At 47.4% G+C, this 27,346-nt stretch overlaps 1 long non-coding RNA gene and 1 other non-coding gene across 2 annotated transcripts in view; both read left to right on the top strand.

The window, feature by feature from the left end:
• Positions 1-314: 314 nt before the first annotated feature.
• LOC126519382 (5.8S ribosomal RNA) lies at positions 315-467 on the top strand. Its single transcript, XR_007596591.2, has one exon. It is a non-coding gene; the product is annotated as a 5.8S ribosomal RNA (ribosomal RNA).
• Positions 468-2,554: 2,087 nt separating this feature from the next.
• LOC140213587 (uncharacterized) overlaps positions 2,555-27,346 on the top strand; it is a 179,480-nt gene continuing 154,688 nt past the window's right edge. The window contains exon 1 of the long non-coding RNA XR_011890474.1: positions 2,555-2,620. This is a non-coding gene — a long non-coding RNA (uncharacterized lncRNA). The remainder of the gene's footprint in view (positions 2,621-27,346) is intronic.

Below are 27,346 nucleotides of genomic sequence, written 5' to 3'. Positions count from 1 at the left end.
TTTTCGTGGAGCCATGTGAACGTGCACACGAGACACAGGGGTGCGGTGGATGGTTGGCAGGTAAAACCGGCTTCGAGTGCTTGCAAACGGCGTAGGGCACCTCGAGGGCAAGCGAGGAAGGCGTGGGCGCAAAACACACGCGCGAGTAGCAGGAGTGGAGTGCCATTAGGCTTTCAGCTGCTGAGACGCGGCCGCCGAAAGAGCGAGACGGGAGGAGCGCACGCCGAAGGCGCTCATCGAAACCACACACAGGGAGACGCCACGTTCCTAAAACCCTGGTTGTACTGTACTGAATTGAACAAACTATTTTTCACGACTCTAAGCGGTGGATCACTCGGTTCTCGGGGCGATGAAGAACGCAGCCAGCTGCGAGACTTGGTGTGAATTGCAGGACACACTGAGCACTGATTCTTTGAAAGCACATTGCGGCCTTGGGTCTTCCCTTGGCTTCGTCTGTCTGAGGGTCGGATAACATATCAAGAGAGCCTTCGGCGCACAGGGAACGTGCGTCCGTCGACTCGTTTTGACCGCGTCGGCATCATGGACAGTACGCTGAGCGCTAAAGCCACGCGCCAGCGGCCTCACGAGAAGGAGACGGTGGCAAACCGTTGTGCGAAATCTTCGAAAAGACGGAAACGAGGCATTACTACTGTAGCGTGACGAGTGCGCGCCTCTAGCAAGACCGCCGCAGGATGGAGTCGGATACCTGCAGGGAAAGAGCGGTCCAAGCGCGAGGCGCGAACGTCTGTCGCCATGTAGCGCGCACGTCTGCGAGGGAGTCGGAACCGCAGTGTTGCATGCACGGAAAACGTGGGAAGGAAACGCCGGCCGATTCCCGCGGCGTGCGCACAGCCAGCGCGATCGCAATTTGCGTTGTTTGCTTTCGGAGTACGTCGAGCTCAAGAGCTGGTCGCTCGTTCACGTCACCGCAGCTGTGTGGGCGCCCTTCCGGGCTTCGTCGCAGGAATGCGAATCGGCAGATTCTTGCGAGGAGCGGAGAGGAGAAGGGTGGCCCCCGAAAGCGGTTCGACGCGAGAGCGCCGTCTGCGAGCGAGAAGAGCACGGCACGGCGGAGAATTGCCGCGAAACGGAAAATGTCTCCTTCGAGAGCGTGGGTGCCCCGCAGGCGGAGCTGAAGCGTTCCGTCGTAGTCCGCCGTCGCTCCAAGTGCTTCGCAGTCTCTGTCCCCTAAAGACTGGGCCACTCCAGTTGAGGTAGGGTCGACGCTACACGAGACGATGCCTCCCGCCAGGTTTTAGTCGCCACTGCGGTGCCCGCTGAAGCGGCGCGCTGCTAAGGCGATCTTTGCCTCGCTGGGGTGTGGGCTTCAGACCCGGTCGCTTACCACGCAACTGCTCGTGCGCCGCACGCTTGCAGGCGGTTTACCGCCTGCCAGCCTCGTCTATAAGTAGCTCCGTGTTTGGTGAAGGACGTGGTAGGGCGTCGTACTCAGTTGGCGCTAGGTTTTCGAACGTGTCGAATCCTTTTCGGCATACCGCTCGTATGACGCACGCGCGCACGCGTTGTGCCGCCTGCCAGCCTCGTCCGTAAGGATGTGGCAGGGCGTCGTACTCGGTCGTCCTGGAATGGGCGAAAGCAATGTATCCGTTGTCGACCTCAGATCAGGCGAGACAACCCGCTGAATTTAAGCATATCACTAAGCGGAGGAAAAGAAAGCAACAGGGATTCCCCGAGTAGCTGCGAGCGAAACGGGACCGAGCGCAACACCGAATCCGCCCTCCATGCAGGCGGTCGGGAAATGTGGTGTACGGGAGGCAACGTTCTCGGGTGTTTACGACGGTGCAAGTCCCCCTGACAGGGGCTTGTCCCAGAGTGGGTGCCAGGACCGTCTCCGCCGTTGCGCGCACGGGATGAAGCCTCCCGTGAGTCCGGTTGCTTGAGAGTGCAGCCCTAAGTGGGTGGTAAACTCCACCTAAGGCTAAATACGACGGAGACCGATAGTTCACAAGTACCATAAGGGAAATTTGAAAAGAACTTTGAAGACAGAGTACGTGAAACCGCTTAGAGTAAAACGGGTGGGCCCTCGAAGCTCGAAAGCGGTGGGATTCAGTCTCCGGAAGACCGCGGAGCCGGCGGCGTCGAGTAAATGGCCCCCTTCGGGGAGCTGTTCCGGCTGCTAGCACGCAGACGCGGTCTCCAGGATGCGCACTTCCCACCGCCGGTAGAACGCCGCGACGGACGCGGGTCAATGGGAAAACTACGACTTTGAGTCCGGCTATGGAGGTGACCTGCCCGTCCCTTCGGGGACGGCTCGCGGGAGTTATACCTCGCCGTGCACGAGAAGTTCGTCACCCCGTCCAGGCCCCATGGGCTTCTCCCGGCTGTCGGAAGGCGCGAACGATGACGCCCTCCGGAAACGGAGCGGTGAACCCGCTGGGCAAGCTTGTCTCCTGTCGTCCGGGTTGGTCCCGTGGCGGCGGGTTGGCCGGCGAGAAGCCGCTGCGAGCGGGACAATTCTCCCGCGGAGGCGCTATCGTGGTTTGCGGCGAGTAGGTCGGTAACCCACCCGACCCGTCTTGAAACACGGAGGACGAAGGAGTCTAACATGTGCGCGAGTCAATGGGTCTCTCGAAACCCAATGGCGCAATGAAACGTGAAGGTCCCTTGCGGGCTGCGTCGCGATCGCGGACCGCAGAGGGGTCCGAAAAAGGGAACAGCAATGGCCCGTCCCAGGCGCTCACTCGTCGCCGGGGCGGAGCGAGAGCGCACACGTTGGCACCCGAAAGATGGTGAACTATGCCCGGGCAGGACGAGGCCAGAGGAAACTCTGGTGGAGGTCCGAAGCGATTCTGACGTGCAAATCGATCGTCCCACCTGGGTATAGAGGCGAAAGACCAATCGAACCATCTAGTAGCTGGCTCCCTCCGAAGTTTCCCTCAGGATAGCTGGCGCTCGATGGGAGAGCAGTCACACCTGGTAAAGCGAATGATTAGAGGCATTGGGGTCGAAACGTCCTCAACCTATTCTCAAACTTTCAGTGGTTTTACGGGAGGCCTTCTGGGTTGAGGCCTCCCGCTGCGATGAGAGTGCCAAGTGGGCCACTTTTGTTAAGCAGAACTGGCGCTGTGGGATGAACAAAACGCCGGGGAAGGCGCCCGAGTCGGGACGCTCATGAGAACCCATGAAGGGTGTTGGTTGCTTAAGACAGCAGGACGGTGGCCATGGAAGTCGGAATCCGCTAAGGAGTGTGTAACAACTCACCTGCCGAAGCAACTAGCCCCGATAATGGATGGCGCTCTAGCGTCGCGCCTATGCCCGGCCGTCGCCGGCAGAAAAGCACGAAATGTGGGGGTGCTAAGCAGCGATGAGTAGGAGGGCCGCAGCGGTGGGCGTTGAAGGTGTCGGGCGTGAGCCCGCCTGGAGCCGCCGCTGGTGCAGATCTTGGTGGTAGTAGCAAATACTCAAGAACCTTGAGGACTGAAGTGGAGAAGGGTTCCATGTGAACAGCAGTTTAACATGGGTCAGTCGGTCCTTAGGGAAAGGAGAAATCCTTTCAGAAGCGGGCGCGTTTGTGCAGCTCAGTCTATAAATCGGAGACGCCCCGCTGCAACCAAAAGGGAATCGGGGTAACAGTCCCGAACCCGACCACGGAGATCGGTCCTTCGGGACCCAGTGCGGCAACGCAAACCAGCTCGGAGACGCCGATGGGAGCCCCGGTAAAGTTTTCTTTTCTCTGTAACGAGATCGAGTCCCTGGAATGGGTTCACCCCGAGATAGGGACGGTGGCTCCGCAGACCAGTGCGGCTCTTGCGCTGTCCGGTGCGCTCCTGTCGGCCCTTGAAAATCCGAGTGAGGGAGTGTGATTTTCGTGCCGGACCGTACCCACATCCGCAGCAGGTCTCCAAGGTGACCAATGTAGGTAAGGGAAGTCGGCAAAACGGATCCGTAACCTTGGGAAAAGGATTGGCTCTGAGGGCTGAGCCGGTCGGGCTGGGGTCCAGAAGCAGGAACGGCACTGCACCGTGACTGGGCGAGGCTCGCCGCCGTAAAAAGCGGTGCGGCCGAGCGCGGACCAGCATCGGGACCTTCCTGTGGAAAGCCACAGCTGTGCATTTTCCGTGGGCTTCGCGCCTGAGGTGCTTGCTTCGGCCGGCAGAAAACAGCCAACTCAGAACTGGCACGGACCGGGGGATTCAGACTGTCTAATTAAAACAAAGCATTGCGAGGGACGTTGACGGTGCTGACGCAATGTGATTTCTGCCCGGTGCTCTGAATGTCAACGTGAAGAAATTCAAGAAAGCGCGGGTAAACGGCGGCAGTAACTATGACTCTCTTGGATCTCCAAAACCGCGTCCTCCTAGGCCACAGGTGGATATCTCAGCGTTGCCAAGGAAAAATCGCCGCCGGGCATTATTTGCCGAGCATCAGCGTTTATATGACCTGGGACCTGCTGCCCTTGTGGACTCTCTCTTGCTTGGTGGATCTCAAGCGGGGTGTGCAAACAGGATCTGCATAATGAATATGACCCAATATTTGGGGCAGAATTCAATCCGGTACGGGGGGGTCTCCAGTGTCAGGCTAGAACAGAGGTTCATGAGAGTCTCTTTGTGGCTGACGAGGTTAGTCGAGCCCTCAAATCCTTCCCCAACAAATCCGCTGCAGGACCAGATGGTGTTAGAATAGCTGAATTGAAGAAAGTTCCCTCAGATGTATTGGTACATCTCTTCAATAATTGGTTTGCCTCAGGATTCATGCCTATTGAAATGAAATTGTCCCGTACTGTCTTCATACCGAAATGTGCAAATCCTTCTGGTCCCGGAGATTGCAGACCTATAACAGTCTCTCCAGTTCTTTACCGCGTCTATTGAAAAATGCTTTTGTCGCGTATCACAGAAGAAAATCTATTTCATAAATTCCAGGCGGGATTTCAGGATGGCAAATCTACTTCATCTAACGTAATTTTGCTGCAAGCTTTAATTCGAACGCTAAAAAAGAAGCACCGTCTTTTCTATGCGATGAGCTTAGATCTCATAAAGGCGTTTGATTCATTATCCCACAATGCCCTTTTCATGGCTCTGTCAGAGCGGGGTATCCCTGAACGCATGCAACACATATTAAAGGATATGTACAAGCACTGCTCCATCACATTTTCGTGTGGGGGGTTAACAGACTCGCAAAGGGTTCCGGTTCAGCGGGGTATTAAACAGGGTGACTCACTATCACCTTTCCTATTCAACTGCGTTTTAGATCCTCTTTTAGAGAGATTGAACAAGGTGAAACTAGGCATTCAGCTTAATGGCACTTACATGTCTGCGATGGCATTTGCAGATGACATAGTTCTGGTTTCAGACACATATGAGGGACTCTCTTCACTGATCAAACAAACTGAACCATTCATTACTAATGTTGGTCTTGAAATTAATCCTCGAAAATCTCAGTACTTCGGTTGGCGGGTAAACCATACAAGAAAGGGATTCGACTACAATATTGATTCGATGTCTGTTGCAGGGACAGACGTCCTTCCTGTTCAGAAAGATCAACCGATCAAGTATATTGGGCTACATTTCTTTATCAATAAAGCACCCTCAGTCGAATCGGAAAAAGCAAACAAGCTCTTGGAGCTCATTGGTTCTGCTAAACTCAAACCGTTCCAAAAGATCCACTGTTGGCGACAGCTGGTTCAACCGGCGTACTTGTATGGGGCTTCGAATTCACTGCAGGTGCAGACAGACGCTGGGCGCCTTGATAGGCGTATTGCGAAAGAAGTGAAGGCGGCACTGCATCTACCCCAGGGCTTCCCAAATAGTCACATATGGATGCCTACTCGGTGTGGCGGACTGGGGATGCTGCAACTTCAAAAAGTTGCCTTAGTCACACAGTATAAGGCACTGTGCCGTCTGGTACGTCTTGGTGACGAGTTTGTAGATGAACTCTTTAGGGAAGTATTCTCCGCATGCAGACAGCACATAGCACAGATCTTCAAAACTTCCACAGAGATTACAGATGCCGCCCAAGTAAAAGCTGCTTTGAAGAGAGGCTCAGTGCTCTGGTGGAAGAAGCAGACGGCGAAGTATGGCAATCAAGACTTGTTTGCCCACAAGGCGCAAGTCACGGCAAGCTCCTGGTTGGCCTACGATTCAAAACAGCTTAAGGATGGAGACTGGATCAAGGCGTTGCGTCTGCGTACAAATACATTTCCTACCCGAACTCTGTCCAACAGGCACGCCACTGACCCAAGTTCGCATCTGTGCCGCAGATGCAACCAAAAACCAGAAACGACCTTTCACATCTTCCAAGAATGCCCCAGTGTTCACGTACCTAGAGTTGAACGCCACAACTTTATCATTAAGAACGTAGTTCGGATGGTAAAAGAGCGCAACCCTCTAGCAAATGTTCAAACGGAAAGACTCCTGGTAACAAAATACAACGTTCGCCTAAGACCTGACCTCGTAGTTGAAGATGGTAACCAGGTGACAACTGTGGACTTCGCCGTCACCTGGGACGGGAATGAGGACATACTTCTCCGCATGTGTGCCTCAAAGAAAACGAAATATGCGGTGTTGCGGGAGATCTTTCCGGGTAAGACAGTGGGCATTTATGGCATGGCTTTCGGAGCCAGATCCATGCTTTGCAGGGAAACGGTAAGGACCGGGGAATGTCTGGGGTTGTCAAGAAGGGACGTGGGTTGGCTGTCTGTGCGAACTTTGCTAGGGAGCATAATTGTTTTGAGTCGATTTGCAACACTCGTTCGCTAACCGTTATTGTCTTTTTGAGTTTTATTCCATTTTTTTTATATACACAGTGTCGATAAATAATCCTAACCTTCCCTAATACTTTTTTCCCCAGTACATAACACTTTAAACAACAACACAAGGCGTCACTTAAGCTTAGGCTACTTGGCGTCACGTATAAGGGTACTGACTCTAATACAGGAAGGGCTTTGGCCCTACCCAAATACGGACGTCAAGACCCGAAAAACAGGGGGGCTTCTTGGGGACATTTTTTTAACTCTGTTAAAACAGGGAAAGTTTTGTAACTAGCCCAATGCCTCGTCATCTAATTAGTGACGCGCGTGAATGGATTAACGAGATTGGCACTGTCCCTATCTACAGAGTTCTACCACCAGGGGGCCAGGCGACCGCACCCGCGTGCACAAGGCTCCTGCTTTTTTGCCGAAAAACGTGAGCAAATCTTTTTGTACATCATTCTGAACTATCGAAAAAGTTTCGCGAACATCTCAGGAGCACAAGCATACCAAACTTACAAAGATTGGCACCATATTTTGTTAATTATTCGAAGTTTATAATTCCTACGTGTGGAGGCTCATAGAAGCTATTGCCGGCTGCAGGAAACAACCGTATTTAATCCATTGCCATCTAGATAAATACCCAACATGGAGACCTAGAATTTCACCTACGGCATCCTTGCAGGGCAGACCCCATAACTGCAACATTAGTTTGGGTGGATATCATAGTTTCTCACTATAACACCTAGAGGGTAATCTGGCGCCACCGTCTATGGGAGTTTCTTAAGGGGGCACCGTGCCGTCATGGGAATGACGGTATATGTGTCTGCGAGGCTCGTGTTGGCTGGTGTTGTAATAGGCTTCGTCTAAAACGTGGAAATGGCTACGCAAATAACGCGTTTTCAAAGTAAAATCTTCATAAAATGTTTCCATTCATGCAAATTACATCTTTACTCACCCACAATGCATGACCAAGCGAAGAAAGGCAAGAAGAGACGACCAACTGTTTCAAAGTGAGCGCGAACCTTGTCGTCTGTCCACCAACTTTAGCGGCCCGCTGATACTTTTTACGTAACATGTAGACGTAAACACAATAACAAGTTCTCATAGTTAAACAAAACATGTTTTCGCGTAATAATAAAGCTAAAACAGCTTTTCGTGTGCTGTTCTAGTAGAAAATGAATCATTGTGACAGACGGAACGGTACTTGCCAAGCGCGTCTTTAAGGTGTCCTGTCTCTACGAAAACGATGCCAATCCGAATCCACAATATACCGGCATTCCCATGCATACCACAGCGCAGCAGCGCCAGATTTCCCTCTAGGTAATGTAGTGAGAAACTCTATGGTGGATATTTAAGCGATTTGCATATTTTCTTTGTCAAACCTGTGTAAACAAACTGAAGCTAATTCAAGCACTGTATCATAGAGAAGAGAAATCCTTTCCCATCCACCCTTATAAAGTGCAATAGACAAAAAATATTTATGCACACGTATTCATTAGACCCCCAGGAACAATTCCCAAGCATCAGTTTGCACGTATTGACTGGTGAATTGCTAGAATTTCCATGCAAACTTTGGGTATTTTCTGCTCTTTTTTTGTGTGGGCTGCCATGTTGGGAGTCCCAGTGTACTAAGAGTGCGGGCAAGGAGCCAAAACTTGATTACTCGTAGGGCACGGACAACCTCGAGAGCCAGGCGGTGAGCATCCGCTTTCTGCAAAGGGGCAAAAGGCATCAGAGTAGTGACAAGGGGTGCTATTTTGTAGGAATGCCTTTCTTTATGCCAATGCCTTTTCGCCTGACGTCACCGATTTTGGAAACGGTGGTTGCGTACGCACGACGTTTTTTGGATAGTCCAATCAGAAGCTCCCTTCATTGGCCGTATGTTTCTTTCGTGTTCTCTTCTCTTTTTCCGGGGCTGTATAGCAAATTCGTCTTGTAAAACAACACTTAATAAAAGCGGACATCCATGCTGCGTAAAGCAAATTCATTTTGTAACCTTACAACGTAAGAGCTGCCGCAGCTTGAAGAAATGCAAACGCAAGTACTCCTATTTTTGAAGCCATAGCCACATATTGGTCGGATGTGCATCCAAGCCATGCCGTTGAGCGCACGCAAAATGGTGGCCTCTGTTTACCCAACAGCTGACAGCCGCTAGCGTGTCCGTAACGCAGCGCAACTAATTGCGGCGCACAGCGGTATACTTGCATCTGAGAAGAATCTGCGCTGCTTGCAGGAGCCGTCAGATATAGCAGAGTGAGGTGAGTAAATATTGCTCGTGTAGTGCTTACGTTGTCGTGTGGTCTTCGGTGCATCATCATGTCTGACGTGTGATAATTTCTTCTTTACGAAGGGCCAACAAGAATTAACCGTAACACACGAGGACAAACTTTGCAACATAGTGGATCGATAACTGTCAAGGCACTCAGCACCTTTCATTAAAGCACCGCCACGACAGAAGAATAGCCTCGTCAATGTGATCGCAGCAACGGTAATACTTCCTGGGCCTGGCGCCCCTGCACTGACGGTTACGCTCCGAGAAAGAAGCTGCTACAACGGTAAATGTAAGTAGCTTCTTTACCTTTTCTATATTAGTGGTATAAAAAGACAAAAAATAATCAATTCGTAGTGAGCACTTTATGCAGGCGCTTAGCTTAGACAGAATGTTTGCCTGTAAATTTCTTACTGTGTTGCGGGCCGGCTGAAATTCCCAAGTTTGAAAATCGAAAATGGCGGGAGCTAAGGGCCCAGAGTTTCAAAAGAACAAACGGATATTCTGGTGCAGTTCATCGAGCAGCACCCATACCTGGCGAGAGCTTCTACAGAGTTCTCGCCACGTATGACTGCTGCTCGAAAGAACGAGCTATGGGAGGAGGTGGCGGCAGTGTGAAACGGACAGGGCCCAGCGGTAAAGTCAACGAGCCGTTGGCGGAACCACTGGGCCAAAATGGCTCATAAGGCCAAGAAAGAAGCGGCCAGGGCCGCGAGCGAGAAGAGGTGAGCTTTCTAATGACGCTGACAGTAACGTCGTTTCACGTAGTTGTTGTCGTTATGTTTGCAGGGCCACTGGAGGCGGCAGAGTAGGTGGAGTGGACGGCTGCGTCCTCGACATCCTTGGGAGTACAGGCGGCCTCCTTGTTTCCCTCCCCCCCCCCCCCCCAGTACTTCGCCGACAGCGAGGTGCGTACATTGGGTTTAAAAAGTGTTGTTTGTACTGCTGTAGCCTCACAAATTTTCAGCATTACATTGTAATACAATATTCCAAAATCTCTTCAGCCATATTTTTTTCGCTTTTTGTGCAAGTTACAATATAGGTTATGTACTCTGAGCAGCAATTTGTGTAAATGATGCGCACTGCACACACTGCTCGCAATGCTGAACACTACTCTGACTGCAGGACACAAGTTCGGAGGATGCTGCAAGGCCCTCCCGCAGTGCACCAGCAACAACTGCGTTTGTGGTGTCGGGTCCTGCAGCTGTTGCGGGGCCAAGTGGCCTTACACGTAAGTCAGTGACCCAGCTTTTGTTGTAGCATTGTTTGCATTTCTGTATGACCTTGCTATGAAATAGCCCACTGTGCTGTTACTACCTTTGTGTCCAGCATTTAGCTCTTATTCATGGAGCAGAAATGCAAGCCTACAGATGACACGGTGTTGTAATAGAGATTCCTTGTGCTTTTTATAGGTTACTGTAACCAGCAACTTTCTGTGACATCTTTTGCTCCAACTATGCGACTGCCTTGTGTATCATAATTGTAGCTATGCAGCTACAATGACATTTCGAAGTGACTGGTTAGGACAATCAAGCTGTGTGGGTCGGATAACAGTGGATGAGCAGTGTTTTTGTCTTGCATGAAGAGCAACCGCCTACCCTCCAGCAGCCACCCTCCCAGCCGACACCCCTGCCTACCCCACGAGAGCCACAGGCACCCCCCCCCCCCCCATAGGCAGTCGAGGCAGCAGGACCTCGAGGGCGCCGTCCAGATGGCTACTGCCGAATACGTTCGGCAGGGCCAGTCGGCGGAAGCCAGGGCACAGGAGGAGGCCCGCTTCCGCCGGCAAATGCTGGAGCAAAACCAGCGGGTATGTCTAAGGCCACAGACGTATATTTTTCTGCGTATGAAATTGACGAGCATATGACCTCTCCAACAATTAATCAGTAAACAAGCATAATGTATGGATACAGTGCTGTGCTGATCATATCTTGTACGCATTTGCGTGGAATAATATGCGTCAATATTTACGCAATTATGTGGCAAAAAGAAAGAAGTGGCATTAGGTTCAGGGAAGCAGGTATAACTATGTAAGATATCTTAATGGAATGGGACTGCACAAATTTGATGGGCCAGAAAGATATATTCAGTGTTTCAATATACAGTGACAATAGCCTGCAAATGCGGATGAATGCAACACACGAAGGCCTTGTCACTGAGCTTATATAATTAAACTAATAACACATCTTATTCGCTAACAGCACCACGAGGCCCATATGGACGTCCTGCGCCAGCAGCATACCGTCCATATGGAGGTCCTGCGGCAGCAACATGCTGTCCACATGGAGGGACTGCGACAGCTGAGGGAGATGGTTGGCAGCATGCAGCAGCAGCGGCTGGCAGTGGAACGGCGCTCACAGCAGACAAACCAGCGTTTTCTGCAGCTGCTGCTGGCTGCACTGGCCCATGGTGGCAGCCAAGTCCCTCCCCCCTCTCTGGACCCACATATTTAAATAATTACTAGCATAGGCAAGGAATTTTACACCATTTTTTATTAGCTTAAATTTTGCTGTTGTAGTAATGATGATATGAAGGCCGGATATTGCTAGTTTGCAAGAAATAATTGCTCAAGTCACCCTTTCATGCAACCACAAGTAGCATAGCCGTTGCAGCATGATTTTTTTGCTTGAAGTTGTCCTTCAGCAATAAGAGCGCCCACACTATCACGCTCACCTGCACAAGTGCCAGCAAGCCTGATGGTACATTAGTCTGAATGCGGCATTGCAATTATGAGGTGCCTAGTTGTCATGTCAAGTTAAGCACGAAGCAACACTGCAAATGTTCTACAATGCAATCCTGTGTCATCAAATGGTGACAGTTTCGCGCCTTCACGTAATGTCAAACGGAACCTCTGAATATGCACAGCAAAAAGAAAAAGTTTTGAAAATTCCTTGCCTATGCGCCTTCACCTGATTTGTAATGTGTATTTTTTTTGCATATTTATGTACATATTATACATGCTTTTGGTGGCACACAGGGCTGGAATGTCTTCTTTTCTTCTTTGTCGTTATAACATTTTGTTTCCATTTACTGATCTTTCATGGTCAATATTTTTTTGCCGTGACATACAAGGCTTAATGTCTTCTTTTCTTGTTTTTCATTATTACGTTTTGTTGCCATTCACTGATCTTTCATGGTTGATATTTCTTTTTTGTCGTGACATACGGGGCTTAATGTCTTCTTTTTCATTAGTACGTTTTGTTGTCGTTCAGTGTTTTTTCATGGTTTATATATTTTGTTGTCGTGACATACAGGGCTTGACGTCTTCTTGTTTTTCATTACCACGTTTTGTTGTCATTCAGTGTTCTTTCATGGTTGTGATACATTGTACGTTTACCCCTCGTGTGCAATATTTATGCAGTTTCTCTTACTCAATATCAAAGCAAGATGTTATGGCTTTCTTTTCCAGTATGGAACTCCATGACAGCATGTTCCTTTCACACGTAGTGATGTACATACACATTTTGCAGTGATATTCTTCTATTGATGCGTGATTTAAGCACCTGCACCTTTTTTTTTTTCAGGTGCAGTTTAAGCCAGTTGCTATTTCTGCATATTTGTGCAGCGTACAACACTTTCCTTACAGGATGCCTGCCGTTACCTGTGATATTTTATGATGCAGTTACCTTTGAATCTTTCAGATGCAAGAACAATGTGATGCAACCTGCTAGTAACAGCGCAAGATGTAGACAAGAGACGTCTCGTCTCTTGTCTACGTTTTGCGCTGTTACTAGCAGGATGGAAAACCAACAAGCCCAAGCTGCTATTCTAGCAATGTGATGCAATATTTATTGCAACTTGTCTGTGATATGTTGCATATGTCTCTACTGCTGCAGTACTCACTATTCTCGCACTTATTCAATGTAGAGACTTTTAGTAACACCTTATGTTAATTACGGTTACACAATAACATGAGTTGCGCTACCTTAAGAGTGTCGAGGAGAGCAGAGACTAATTGCCGCTATTTTAGCACAGTTACCGCGTGAGTATATTATGTATATATGGTATTCGCCTCAAGCTCCACCACTGGAAAAGCTGGCGCCACCGTCGGCGTGACGTCCTATTAGGAATCACGTGGACATAGCGGCCGCGTCCGCTGCTTCGGGAGTGCCGAAGCGAGCTGAAAACGAGTTTAAATTCCCTCGTACGCTGCGGTCCTCATTTAGTGGCGAGATTTTCCCGCTTCGAGTGTCTCCTTTACAACGCTTGAAAGCACTACAATAGGTAGTGGCCGCCTTTGAAGGCGCGCAACATGGTAGACTACTGCTCGGTGCCGCAGTGCCGGACAAACAGACGTCGGCTACAACTCGGGTATGCAGCAAGCACAGACGCGAGGAAGATTTCTGCTACGGCGCCGGGTCTGCGATGTTCGGAAAACGCGCACTGAGACGCTCGCTCGAGTCCACTGCCCGACTAATGTCATGACGGTTTGGTCTATGAACTTGTCGATGCTATAGATATTGGCAAGTTCATTGGAGTGGAAAGGGAGCGGTAAGAAGCACATTAGAAAAAAAGCATGGCATATGGTCATGTTTGCGTTACAAACTAATGCACTGGATTACAAAAAAGCAGCAGCACGAAATCGCACGCTGAGAACACTGATAAACATAGAGTGCGACGCAACTCGAGAAATAATATTGAAACGTCCAAGAATTTAGAAGAAAAAAAAAAGGTTGAATCGTCGCGACGGCACATCACAGTCCCCGTAGGCGTCGAAGTCTCTTCAATGAAATTATTTTTGAACAGCTCTGATAGCGCCCACGCAACAATGGTTGCTTGTATACTGTCAAATGCTCATATTATGCGGCCTAAAGCTCATGACACGGTGCGAAAACGCGCACGCGGCCAAAGCAAAACAGTGCGCGGAGAAGGCTGCAGACGCGCAGTCGGTCGCTGCGAATCTGTGCGACCGCTGCATTGAGGCTTCATTCTATTACGCTCCCTTTAGTTATACAAACACATTAAGAAAGTATTTCACATAGTTTACTCTCAGTGTTTACCTACCTTTCACGCAAGGAGGAGGTTCGGGAAACTCTATCGCGGCGACCGCGCGCAGTGGCGTTCACTGTAGGTATTCGGTAAAGAGATAGCGTCTGTAAACGATTCTGGGCTTTCAGTTTGCCCAAGATTATTATTTAGACAGTAAAAAACTTCCCTCGTTTCGAAAGTACGTACAGAAATGTCCGGAAGAGCTCGTGCGTGCTGTTTTCAATGAGCGCTGACAGCAAAACCTATAAGGAGCGCGCCCCGTGATCCCTCATACTACGCCAGCGAGGCGCTTCTGATAGATGGCGACTCCGTAACTCCTCGCCGCCAATATATAAGCGACATTACAAACTTGGGCCAGTTAGAAGAGGAATGAAGGCTGCGCTACAAATTTTTTCGGTGACTTGTCAACTCATAAGCTCAGCGGGTGATTAAGATCTCGTACTCTCTTTTTGTGGCTGCCGAGCAATACACCATGCATCTATGCGTTGTGCCTGCGCTTCTCGCTTAATTGTTTTCTCCGTGTGCGCGTCTTTCCGAACCGTCCGCTCTGGCAACGACACTGCGCAATATATACACAGTGCAATAAGGCCGCGGCGGCGCGTTCCTATAGCTTTGGCAGCTAAACAAACAAGTCTTCAGTAAAGGATTAAAGCATTTCCGTGACGGCAAAGAACGGTATATCGGCAAGGCATCATGTAGTGAAGAAACTGTCCAGAACTGGCGTAAACGGCTGTCGAGGTCTTACAGCGAATCGAGTGTATGAACGCACCATTTGAATGCAGTGCTGCGACAGCTGCGGCGCGCAGTTCACAAGCAGAATCGTGGTCGAAACGCGACCTCCCTGAGCGCGAGCGATTGTGCAGTTTTGTGATGTATACCTCATGCGCCAAACATACGTCCGCTAGGAAAACCAAGAGCTTTCCCAATGTATACGCACTGCCGTATGTTGCGTGCTGCCCAATTCGATTACAAACGGCAAATCTAATGTCTGCATGTACTTAACTGGGCTATATATGCTATCGCCGATCATTACTATAGCGTATGCGATAGGTCTGCATGCATGCGCGTTGAATGCTGCATGAACAGAATTCCATTGCACGCCTTTCATTCTGAAGCGAGTTAACAAAATTTTTATCAGCACAGCAATTGGATACGGTTCTCATATCGTTGCTGTGGGTGCACCGAACTATCTTCAGGCAGAAGGCTCAATGTTCCTGCAGACATTGTGTGTTTAACTCTAGCTTTGAGTCAGTGCATCAATTATTGGTAGACATGGAGCACACCCATGCAATGCAACTGTCACAAAATGTGTAAACTGCAAGGTTAACATATAACACACAGCCAGCCGGTGAAAATATGCTCTATAGCCCCCAAGATGCATATGTGAACCTGAAGAATCTGCCATGTGCCACATACACTGGTAAATGCTATAACAGCTAGCTGACTTACGTTTTCCATGATAAAGGCTCTTATCTATGCATGCAGCCCACAATTATATCTTCTGGTAAATTTTAGCAACCTGTACAGGCTGCTTCATTAGTATCAAGTGTATTATTTGTGAGTGACCATGTCAATGCCACCAAAAAAAGTGCACTAAAACAATTAATGCATAATGTTAAATGTGTTCACTGTTTAAGCAAAGGCCGTGACAAACTCCTTTTGCTGGTAGTTTAGCAGTGTTGTATGTCAGAAATTGTATATAGATCATCAGTAAGGTGAACAAGACTTCAGCATTTTAGTATTGTGCATTAAAATTGGTTGAAGTCGGTGCTCGCTTGCATCTACATTTACCCCGTGTACTCATCAATTTCATGCTGCCTGATACCACGGCACTTTACCAACATGCCCGATCGGATTGCCTGCAGAATTTCAGCAATTCATGCTTCTTAAATAAATTTAATAGATGTTACAAGTGCTGCTTCAATGTCAATCAGTGCTTAATGTAGCAACAGCTTTGCCCCACAGTACTTTGGGAAGGTGATAAGTGCATGAAAAACAGGCTTCATGTTTGAATTCAGCAGCAGATATAAACAGGATTGCTATTAGGCAGGCATGCCTCAAACACTAGATGGCTTCAGCTCTGTCACTGCAGCATGTGCAATATACTGTATGAGCTTTCCCTTTGGCTTCATGCTTTTGATTTTAACTAATAGTGTACAAAGAGCAATATTATATCATTGTATTGGATACAAATATTCAAGAAAAACCACCTTCAATTATCAAACAGGCCCAATGTATAAACAAAACTTAAAAGTTTCACGGAGTCTGTGCAGAAATAAATGGCTGGTTCACATTATTTTATACATGTAGTGCCATTAGTCAAGGAAAAAGGAACAGCACATGCCGGATGCATATATAGATATTAGTGTGTAGTTCTCGTTGAGAGCTAAGTGCAATATAAAGCAGCATGCATCATTTTGAAGGAATCCAAATGTGGCAAAATTTGCCAAATAATAAACTGGTGTCTAAATCGAGACAGTGAAAATATAGGCAGCCTAAAGCAAGACATGCTTACTCAAGGGCTGTTAACTATTACGCATAAGTGACCCCGTCCATGTGTTTATCCAGAAACTCGTGTCTCTATACAACTGTGGTTCTGCTAAATTAGAATCATTCCATTGCACACCTCATTTGCATCAAGCCTCACTTTGCATCAGTCTTTGTCCTTGTTAACTGCAAGAACTTTTGTTGTACCTGATAGTCTTTGAACAAAAATATTTCACAAACACTTGCTACTAGCAGCTTATTCAACTGCCCCTCTTTTTTGTTTAGATTCATCTTTCATTTCTGTGATCACTTCAAGTTGCTTTTGTTTCTTCAGGGAAAATATCATTTTATTTTTTTTTTTCATCTCCCTTGTCCCACGTTTGATGAAGGATGCTTCACCAATTGTCATACCGATTCTTTTAGACTACTTGCTGCAAGTTTAGCACATTTATCCTTACATCCCCGTTCTGCTAGCACAGTCTGTAGTCGGTGTTGAACCAGCTCATAAAACATATGGTCTGACTTGAAGATTTCTTGATCTTACATGAAGCTTATCCCAATAGTCCGCTAATTCCCAATGGTCTACAACAAATATCCTCTAACTGTATAGTTTGTTAAACATTTTACGTGAAATATCTTACAGGAAGTACACTGCACTCTTATAGTGGATTCTGTGCACATATGTTCATTCTCATCATCATGAGCCTATTTTGATGTCCACTGCAGGAAGAAGGCCTCTCCCTGCTATATCCAAATACCCGTCTTGGGCTAGCCAATTCCAACTTGCACCTCCAAGTTAGAATCAGCTCAAATCAAATATTCCATCTATATTGGGTGGCATTCCCGAAAAGGTTACAAGGTCCGGAAAGTGTGTGGTGCCACCGAAGAGACTGAACTTACAAATCCGATCACGGAAAGTAAGATCTAGCGCGTCGTTGCATTTAATCCACGAGGTGCCACGAACACCACTGACAACACTAATGCGGCTTACCCACCTAATAGAGGGCACCACTATAATGATTCTGGGCATTTATGTATATATTGTGTCAATAAACAGCACCAGGGACTTCGTTCGTTGCCTGCCCAGCCGAAGGTCGTACCGTTCCTCTCGTCTCGACAGGTCTACAACTATCCTACAGGCTTGCAGAGAGCTAAAAGAAAATATCAAGGGTCGACTTGGGCATGTTGGTAGTACATGTTCAAAATAAGAACACCACAAGAGACAGGAACAACTGTGTTTGTCTTTCCTCATTTGTCCGTGTCTCACACGCTTCATTTTAAAAAAGACAATATGTTCAGAAAATTTTACTTTTTATTGGTGAATAAAAATTATGCACAGATGTACATCAACAAAGCATGGGCTAAACAATTGCCATGAGGTGACAAGATACATTGACAAAATAGTTGCTTAGAGGTGACAAAGCAATTTTCTTAAAGACATCTAAAAATGAGCAACATAGCCTATTTAAAATCCACATTAGTCAGACCAAGCACTATGCAAACAAACACCGCAGATAATACAACATGTAAGCTAGCACTCAGTGGTAGTGTCATAAATGGGGATGCAAGAGTACTTGCAAGGGTAGCCCCCCCCCCTATGTAATACCCTCTCCTGGAGGGCCTTAAAGGGTAACGTGAATAAACAAACTTGCATAACTGTGCGACCCAACAGTTAAGCCTACAAAAAATGCACCAATGTGTAGGTAAATGTCACTTAGCCTTTGTCAGATAATGTGCATGTAGTGATATCACTGTTAAATTTTCTGACCATGCTTCTCTCTAAGTAAGCATTTTTTTTACATTAAAATCACAAGTATCACTCATGGCTCTCAAGTGCCTGTGCCAATAACTATGGATTCCGGTGAAACCGGCGTGAAACCGGCACTACTATGGCTGTGCCATTCACGTCTTTGCTGGTGCTGGCTCACTTACGAGCCGCTGCCCCGTCATCACCGAAGTGATGACGGGGCAGCGTTCAAGGGCCGTCGTCGCAAGTTACCAACCCGTCATGCGCAGCTGACACTGTTTTAGAAAACACCGACTTCAACATCACCGAGGAATACTGCAGTGCCGCTGCTTTTGGACGTTGCGCAACTCGGGTCGAGCTACCATGGGCTGTTAGCAAGCACCACTTCCATGTACAAAAGGCGGCGAGCTTCAGTCCGGATTGGGGGCGTGAAACCGGCACTACTATGGCTGTGCCATTCACGTCTTTGCTGCTCTTCATGCAGGTTGGTGCTGGCTCACTTACGAGCCGCTTCCCCGTCATCACCGAAGTGAACATCGTTCAAGGGCCGTCGTCGCAAGTTACCAACCCGTCATGCGCAGCTGACACTGTTTTAGAAAACACCGACTTCAACATCACCGAGGAATACTGCAGTGCCGCTGCTTTTGGACGTTGCGCAACTCGGGTCGAGCTACCATGGGCTGTCAGCAAGCACCACTTCCATGTACAAAAGGCGGCGAGCTTCAGTCCGGATTGGGGGCGTGAAACCGGCACTACTATGGCTGTGCCATTCACGTCTTTGCTGCTCTTCATGCAGGTTGGTTCAGATGATATATGTGCGCAGTGTGTTTTTGCCTTGCCGGTTTCACCCCCTGTGCTTTTCACGAATATATGTTCGCGATCAGGGGCCAGGCGACCTTCTCGTAGAAGGAAAACTCACTTTTTGCTGCTTCGTCGCGCTGCATTTTACTTCCTGCTGTTGTTGTTACGCGGCGATGTTGAACTAAATCCTGGGCCCGGTGACACGATACTGCAGCAACTTTTGGATGGCCAAAATGAAATCAAGCAGAAGCTAACCGCTATTGAAAAGTACCAAGCAGACAATAAGGCTGCTATGGATAATATGAATGCGCGTATGACCAAGATTGAAGCAACTATTGACAGGTTCGAAGAATTACGCAGTAGCGTTGCAGAGTATAAGTCGAGCTGTGATTCCTTCCAGGCTAACTTAGCATCGTTGGTACATAAGGTGGACGATCTTGAAAACCGTAGTCGGAGTTGTAACTTAATCTTTTTTGGCGTCGACGGAGATGACGCGCGGGAACCATATAGAATATCTGAAGAGCGTGTTCTTAATCTGTGCACTTCAGTATTACAAGTCGGCGAGGTGGAAATAGAAAGGGCACACCGACTTGGCAAATTTAACGCTGACAAGCAACGCCCTATAATTGTCAAATTTCGTTCAGATAAGGACAAACAGAAAGTTCTGCTGGCGGCGAAGAAATTGAAAGATACAAGAATTTCCATTTCGGAAGATTTTTCTGAGCCATTACGAAAGAAAAGAAGAATGCTTCTTGAATATGCGAAGGAACATCAGTCTGAGGCAGATAAAGGGTACGTAAAGCGTGACGTACTCTACTTGCATAAAATGAAGTACGTTTATGACGAATCCATGGGGAAGGTTGTGCGAGTTTGACAAAGCCGAGAGAAAGGCGCGTTGTTATCGTTCCTTATCGTTAACTGCAGAAGCCTCCGAAACAAAACGATGAATTTTTTAACTTGGTTGACATGAGTAAACCATCTGTAATTTTGGGCACTGAATCGTGGTTAGATGGTAACGATAGGGATTGTGATGTCTTTCCTAGCAACTACGTTAGCTATAGGAAAGATACAGACTGTCATGGAGGTGGTGTGTTCATTCTCGTTGATCAAAATATACAGTCGCAGATGTTACGCAAGTCAGATGATTCTACTGAGGCTGTCTGGGTGCAACTTCGTTTGAAAAATGGAAAATCACTGGCGGTGTGTTCCTTTTACAGGCCTCCTGGCAGTAAGGTACAGGTTTTAACTAAGCTAGTGGAAGATGTAGAAGGAAGAAATTATGACTCCTTAGTGATCGGTGGTGATTTTAATTTACCCGAAATTAATTGGTTGCAAAATGCGACAATACCTAATGTGTCTAGTGCGTCAGCAAAAGAATTGATGAAGTTACACAACTCATTTGCGCTATCGCAGTTGGTGTGCCAACCTACCCGTGGAAGCAATGTGTTAGACTTACTTTTTACTAATTTGCCTGTGGATACGCAACCTGTGCTGATCTTGCCAGGCATAAGTGACCATAACGCTGTTTTGTGCAAACTGAAATTGGAGTACATTAAAGTCGCTAATAGCGCAGGTAGACGGATATACAGCTATCGAAAGGCACAAGTCGATGAAATCTCGTTGGCACTCGACTCGTATTACGACGTATTTGAAACATTGTCAGAGTCGCTTAACGTAGACGAATTGTGGTGTTTACTTACAAAGATTTTCGAGTTGCGCGACCAATTCGTCCCGTCATGGGTAATGACGGCAAGGCGGGCTAGAAGTAAGCCGTGGTTCACGAGGGAAGTTCGTAGGGCACTGGAAAAAAAAATAAAGTATACAAGGCGTACAGGAAGAAGCCGACACCCCAGAAAAAGCAACAATTGCAACAAGCTTCAAATGAGGCGAATTCCGCAATATCACACGCGAAAAGTATTTTTTATGCTTCTTTTCATTCTAAGTTAAAAAGTAACCCTAGTGAATTCTGGCAGTTTATCAAGAAGAATAGAAAGGACGAAGTGTCAATTCCTGAGCTCGAACACAATGGGTCTCTTGTGCATGATAGTCTAGATAAGGCAGAACGTTTTAGCTCGTTCTTTGGTTCTGTTTTTTCTGCGCGCGCAACTAATACTGATTCAATGTTTCACTACGGGCTTCTCGGAGGGGAACCAATGAATGACATTGTATTTGACAGGAGGGGTATTCAACTACAACTTGAGCGTTTAAGTACCACTAGTGCCAGCGGTCCCGATGGCTTGCCGAACTATCTGCTTTCCGCTTGTGCAGGCCCGTTGTCTATATACCTTTATGTGCTCTTTGCCAAGTCCTTGACATGCGGAATGTTGCCTACAGACTGGAAAATTGCGAATGTTGTTCCTATTCCGAAGTCAGGACCTCGAAAATCTGTGTTTAATTATCGACCGGTGTCCTTGACTAGCGTACCTTGCAAGATCTTTGAGCATGTACGTTTTAGCAATATCATGACTCGCTTAAATTTGTTTTCCTTGTTGATCCCTCAGCAACACGCATTTCGAAGTGGTTTTTCTTGTATTACTCAGCTTACAGAATTAACGCACGACCTAGCATCCACTCTTGACAAAGGGGGCTGTGTAAATAGCATCTTTTTAGATTTCAGGAAGGCTTTTGACCTAGTGCCCCATTCTTTACTGCTTGAGAAATTGTCGTGGTACAACATAAATAAAACGGTTGTTGAATGGATAAAAGAATACTTAAATTGTAGGACACAACGCGTAGTCGTTGGAGGTAGGCTGTCGCATGGTGTTGATGTGTCATCGGGGGTGCCTCAAGGTTCAGTTTTGGGTCCGGTATTGTTTTTGTTATACATGAATGACATTACCGTTGGCATATCATCTTTCATCCGATTGTTTGCGGACGACTGCGTTTTGTATCGCGTTATGAAAGGTCCCGATGATTATAATGAACTACAGAAAGATTTAGACAAGGTTGCAGAGTGGTGCGATAAATGGGGCATGAGTATAAATCTTGATAAAACTGTGCAGATGTGCTTTACGAGACAAAGGTCACCAAATGTATATACATATAGCATTAACGGGACAAATCTTTCATCCGTGTGTGAATATAAATACCTTGGGGTGTACTTGACCCCTCAACTATGCTGGCACCGTCATGTTAACTATATAATTGCTAAGGCGTATAGAGTTCTTGCTATGCTACGTAGAAATGCGAAGTGCTTTCCTTTAGAAACAAGGAACCTGCTTTACAAGACTAACATAAGACCAATACTGGAATATGGTTGTACTATCTGGGACCCGTGGACTGCGACAGACATAAAGAAACTAGAAAGAGTACAAAACTTAGCAGCCCGTTTCGTGGTTCAAAATTATACTCCGTATTTTAGCGCATCCCAAACAAAGGAGACATTAGGCTGGAATACACTTCAAAATCGTAGAAAAACATTCAGATTAAAATTTTTGCACAATATATCTCATTCTAAGACCGGCCTCAATCGTGATAGCTACATTAGGCCACCGGAGTACACTTCTGGCAGGCGCGATCACCCACTTAAAATTAAAGAGTATAGATGTAGAACGGAGCTTTTTAAGATGTCATTTTTTCCTAAGACGGTCAGTGAGTGGAACAGGTTGCCAAGCGATGTTGTATCGCTATCTTCAAATGATGCCTTTGCTTCAGCCGTATGACTTGCAATTTTTTTTTCTCTGTACGTTGTGCTTGCGTCAACAGAACCGCTTTGTTTCACTGCGCACATGTACGGTCATGCTCTGCTTCTTTGTTTCCTCTCTTGTTTCTTCTTTTTGTTGTGACGGCGATTTGCCCTGATCTGTATCTTTTTTAATGCATTCTATATTAACTGCTGTTTGTCAATGATATATGTACTTCTCCCCCCCCCCCACTGTAATGCCAAACTGGCGCTGTGGGGACTGTGATAAATAAATAAATAAATGCCTCAATGTACAAAAGTTGCTGCTGAGCATGTTGAGGGGCATTCATGTTATTAGGCACTTCACGAAACCAAATAAATGCACAAGCTTGGGTTTGGATCGCAGCGGTGCAGCAATGGGCTACAGCCCTACTGAGGAAGGAGAATGCCACATGCAGATTTGCACATGAATAGAACACATTAGCACGTTCAGCCTAGGCAGCGGAGTTTATCAACCACTCTCACAAACTATTGGTGCCATGGCTGGTGAATTCAATGAACAGTTGCACCTGACTGCTACCTCTCCTGAACCACCTTCACGGAATGGCGACTTCAGGCAACCGAGCCAACCATGCAAGCACAAGTACAGCCACTCGGTCACAGCGAGCGTGACGGCAGTCTTTCTGTACCAGCCGACTTCCCACAGCTCCACGGCCTCCAGGAGTTCTGCATCGCCTAACGAACCCTCTGGTTTAGCCAGCTGGACAGCCATTTCACTAACAATGTGACTGACTTACTGCTGCACTACCACCATGCATTACGGGAGCTTTCAGAGGGCCAGATTGTGGAACTGTGACTGGCACCTCCTGTGCCAAATATCTGTAAGGGCCTGCGGCACAGCATAATCGGCTACTACACTTCGTCTTCCTCCCAGCACGCTGTCATTACCACTTTCACCCCATGACCAGTGGCCTCATTGCATATCTTCACTATGCTTGCCCATGTTCACCCATGCTGGTTGTTATCACATGCCAGTCCAGACATTCAACCTCTCTTCATCCCATGAGTTGTCACACCAGCTCAGATAAGTCTGCACACCTGCTGTTCCCACAAAAGGAAACTGAGCCAACCACAAATCCTGTCCGCTTCTTTACAACTCCCACCACTTCTTCCTTACACACTGCCACGGGCTCTAATCCCAACCTGTCGTATCTGGTGACCTCTCACAACCATTTCCGAGGCTTTACCACTCGCTCTACTAGGCACACTTTCTCTACACGATAGTGCAAGGACCACTTTGAGCAACCACCACCACCGCCCGAACTTTGTTGACATAGGAATTCTCCTAGCAAGCTAGCAAGTAGACAGTCTTCTGAAGAGCAGTGCTCTTGATCCCCACAGATGCCTGAACTGCAAAAGTTTCACAGATGTAGCCTTGCCATGTATTCATTCAGCTTGAGTGTCAATTCTACCTCAGCATGAGTAAGGCACCACGCCACCATGCTCGAGCTGCAAGCCCTACACAGCTGCCGCTTTTTCTGGTATCACTGCTGCCGCCAAATTCATGTATCTCTATATTCATGTCCCCAGCAGCAAGTAAACCTGCTCTTGATAAATTAGGCAATGACAGCTATCTGAATCCCTCACGAGACATTGATACTGCAGATACACCGAGATTACCACACTAAGACACCACTCCCGACGGCTTCTCGCACCAGCCACCTCCACCTTTCCTTCGCATTGTACCTGCACCTAAGCTTGTGAAATAGCATGAATCAGCTGCGACTGATCGTGTAGACACCAGCTTTTGCTGTACTATGCCAGTGCCATCAGAGCACCAATGGACGATACGGTCCTCAACATCAGCCCTTGCTGGACCCTTGCCCTCAGCATACACCTGCCTGGTACACCTCGGCTCGGATTCCAAGATCCCTCACACTGGAAAAACGGATGTATATTCAACATAACACTGTCAGCGGGCAAGACTACACATTTCATGTATGGCCACAGGCTTGGTCCGCCCATGGCTATGTCCTCCTGCAGGCCCGCTGCTGACAACCTTCAGAGAGGCAACTACCACCGGCATGTACTTCTTGAATCGATGCAACACACTGCCCATCCCCAGCACCGCTCTCAGCCTTGACCTCTAAAGAACAGTATGTACCATTCACCCCAACATGAACTCAACCAGGACAGCCCGAATCGCCCTATGAACTGCCACCATGTGTACGTACTCTTATTTGCGTGTTTCTTCTGTATATCTTATTCAATCGCACTGCATGCTAGGGGAAGTACATTAGCAGCAATGCGCCAATCAACTACGTTATTACCAAGGACGAAGAAAGCTGTATTTGTACATCTATAAAATGCTAGCACAACTGGCCTGTGCAGCTGCACTTGCGAAATGCTCTCAGCTACAGGGCTGGTTGGCTTCAACGAACCGTGACATCTCCCTCTGCTCAAATGTCTCCACATGCTTTTCAACTCTGTCTTGATTAGCAGCCTATGGCATTATTCTACATGTCGTAAGAGGAGGGAATGGCTGCACTCTTTGCGTGCATCATAAGTGATTCATAATCCCATACAACCAGTAATGGCCTTCATGGCATTCCCACAACCAGTTTTCTCATGTGCCATGGTCCCATTTGTTACATGTGGTGGCATAAAAGCCAGCTCTGCTTGCCATTCTAGACAGCTCACAATGAAAGGCATGACACACTTGATGACATTGCTACCGAGCAGCCACTAGTGAACCTTATGGAGATGCATGCGCTCACCCGCCTTACGACAAATTTGCACAGTAATAGAGGCACACAGCACCTACACCTTGCTGCACCTACGTCAAGAGTGCTGGAACATAAGCTGCTACATTTGCCACCCCGATGAGGTCCTCTTGTCGAAATGCTTACTTCAAGTTTCTTTTATCCGACCACTCCAAGTTCCAAGGCAATTTCAGTAACAGACACTGACGAGGACACAGACAAAAAGCAACAAAGGCTTGATGAGGTCTGCACGCCCTATTACATGGCAAGCATGATGTATGGTGCTCATAGGTTGAAGCGCAACACTGCAAGCGCGTGGCCGCCGGTATATGCAATGACGCGTGGGAGCAGGGTGTTGCTGTGTGGTATACCGCGAGGGTGAGAGCGTTTTGTGCATAGGCTTACTGCTTCCAGCTGCCAATGAATGAGGCTGTGGTTCCCCGCAGCGCCCCACTGATGCTGCATGCCTGGCGCGCTAGAGTGTGCTGCCAATTTCGTGACACTGTCTGCTCGCATGCTCTTGTTACACATGCCCTTCCAATACGGCAGATATACTGTGTACGTAAGGCACATTTACGTTCATCTTAATAAAATGAATGTCTGCACGAAGGAATAGCAAATGTTATTCTTTCTTTTTTTTTTCTAGAAGGTTACATTCTGGAATAAAGTTTGCTATTCCTTCGTGCAGACGTTCGTTCTATTCAGATGAACGTAAATGTGCCTTACGTGGACAACACATCTGCCGCATAGGAAGGGCATGTATAACAAGAGTGCGTGAGCAAATAATGTCGTGAAACCGTCGGCACGCACGCACGCTCCAGCACACCAGGCTTGCAGCACCCCTCTGGCACTGCAGAGAACCGCAGACCCATTATAGGCAGCCAAAAACAGTATGCATACGCTCAAAACACTCTCTCTCGTGATGTACCACAATGCAACACCTTGCTTCCACAAGCAGCGCTGCATTTACTGGCGGCCACGCTCTCCCAGTGTCGTGTTTCAATCAATGAGCACTGTACATATCTCGATAATTGAATGCATGAAAAGAGCCTTTCTTCACACAGGTGCAAAAAAGAAATACAACTTGTGGTATATCGGTTAATATACATTACATATTGATCGATTCTCATTTTATAAAAGGACAACTAGAAGTAAATGATACAATAAACATAAAACAGCAATAGAAAACTAGCTAGTCTGCAAAAGCTCAGGACACACCATGCAATGCCGCATAGAAACAAAGTAGCAATAAAGCAGCGCAAGACACTGGGAAAAAGACAGCATTACAACAGTTTGTACAAAGCATACCATGACAGACACGCTTCACTAACAACAGCTTTCACATGTCATTACTCGCACACAATAACAGTGAAAAATACACAATAAAATAAACAGTCCAATGGTTTGTGCAAAGTGTTCTACTATAGACACTTTGCAAACAATGTCAGCAGGCATGACTATTGTTCAGTTTTGAAGCATGTTGATGACCAGATGCAAAATACAAATCAATGAACATGCCACATCAGTGACCGAGAAAGGGGGAAAAATTATTTATACCCTCACTTTACTTCAGCTTGCGGCCAGACCAACAAGCCCCAATTCAAAGCTATGAATAAGGTAGAAAAACTCAAATTGATGACCAGAGCACATGCACGTAACAAAGCAGCTCCCTTCTCAGCAACAGTCTACAAGACTTGGCACAGAACCATTGCAATTACATTCCTACAAGAACATGGATGTGCAGATGCCAAAAGGAGGACATGCCTGCCTCTAGAGTCACCAACATCAATAGTATACTGGGCACAGTTTTCAAGCAATCCATGGCTGTATGGTGAAATAGAAAAGATTCCTTAGAACTAGAAAGGGCGGCTAAACTTTGGCCGTGCTAAAGAACTGCGCAACTGAGCATTGCACACAGCGCTAGCCAATAGCCATGACAGCCTGCCTGCTTGCCACTGCC

The sequence above is a fragment of the Dermacentor andersoni genome, chromosome 10, assembly GCF_023375885.2.
Source record: "Dermacentor andersoni chromosome 10, qqDerAnde1_hic_scaffold, whole genome shotgun sequence".
NCBI lineage: Eukaryota > Metazoa > Arthropoda > Arachnida > Ixodida > Ixodidae > Dermacentor > Dermacentor andersoni.
This window is presented reverse-complemented; position numbering and strand designations above follow the sequence as displayed.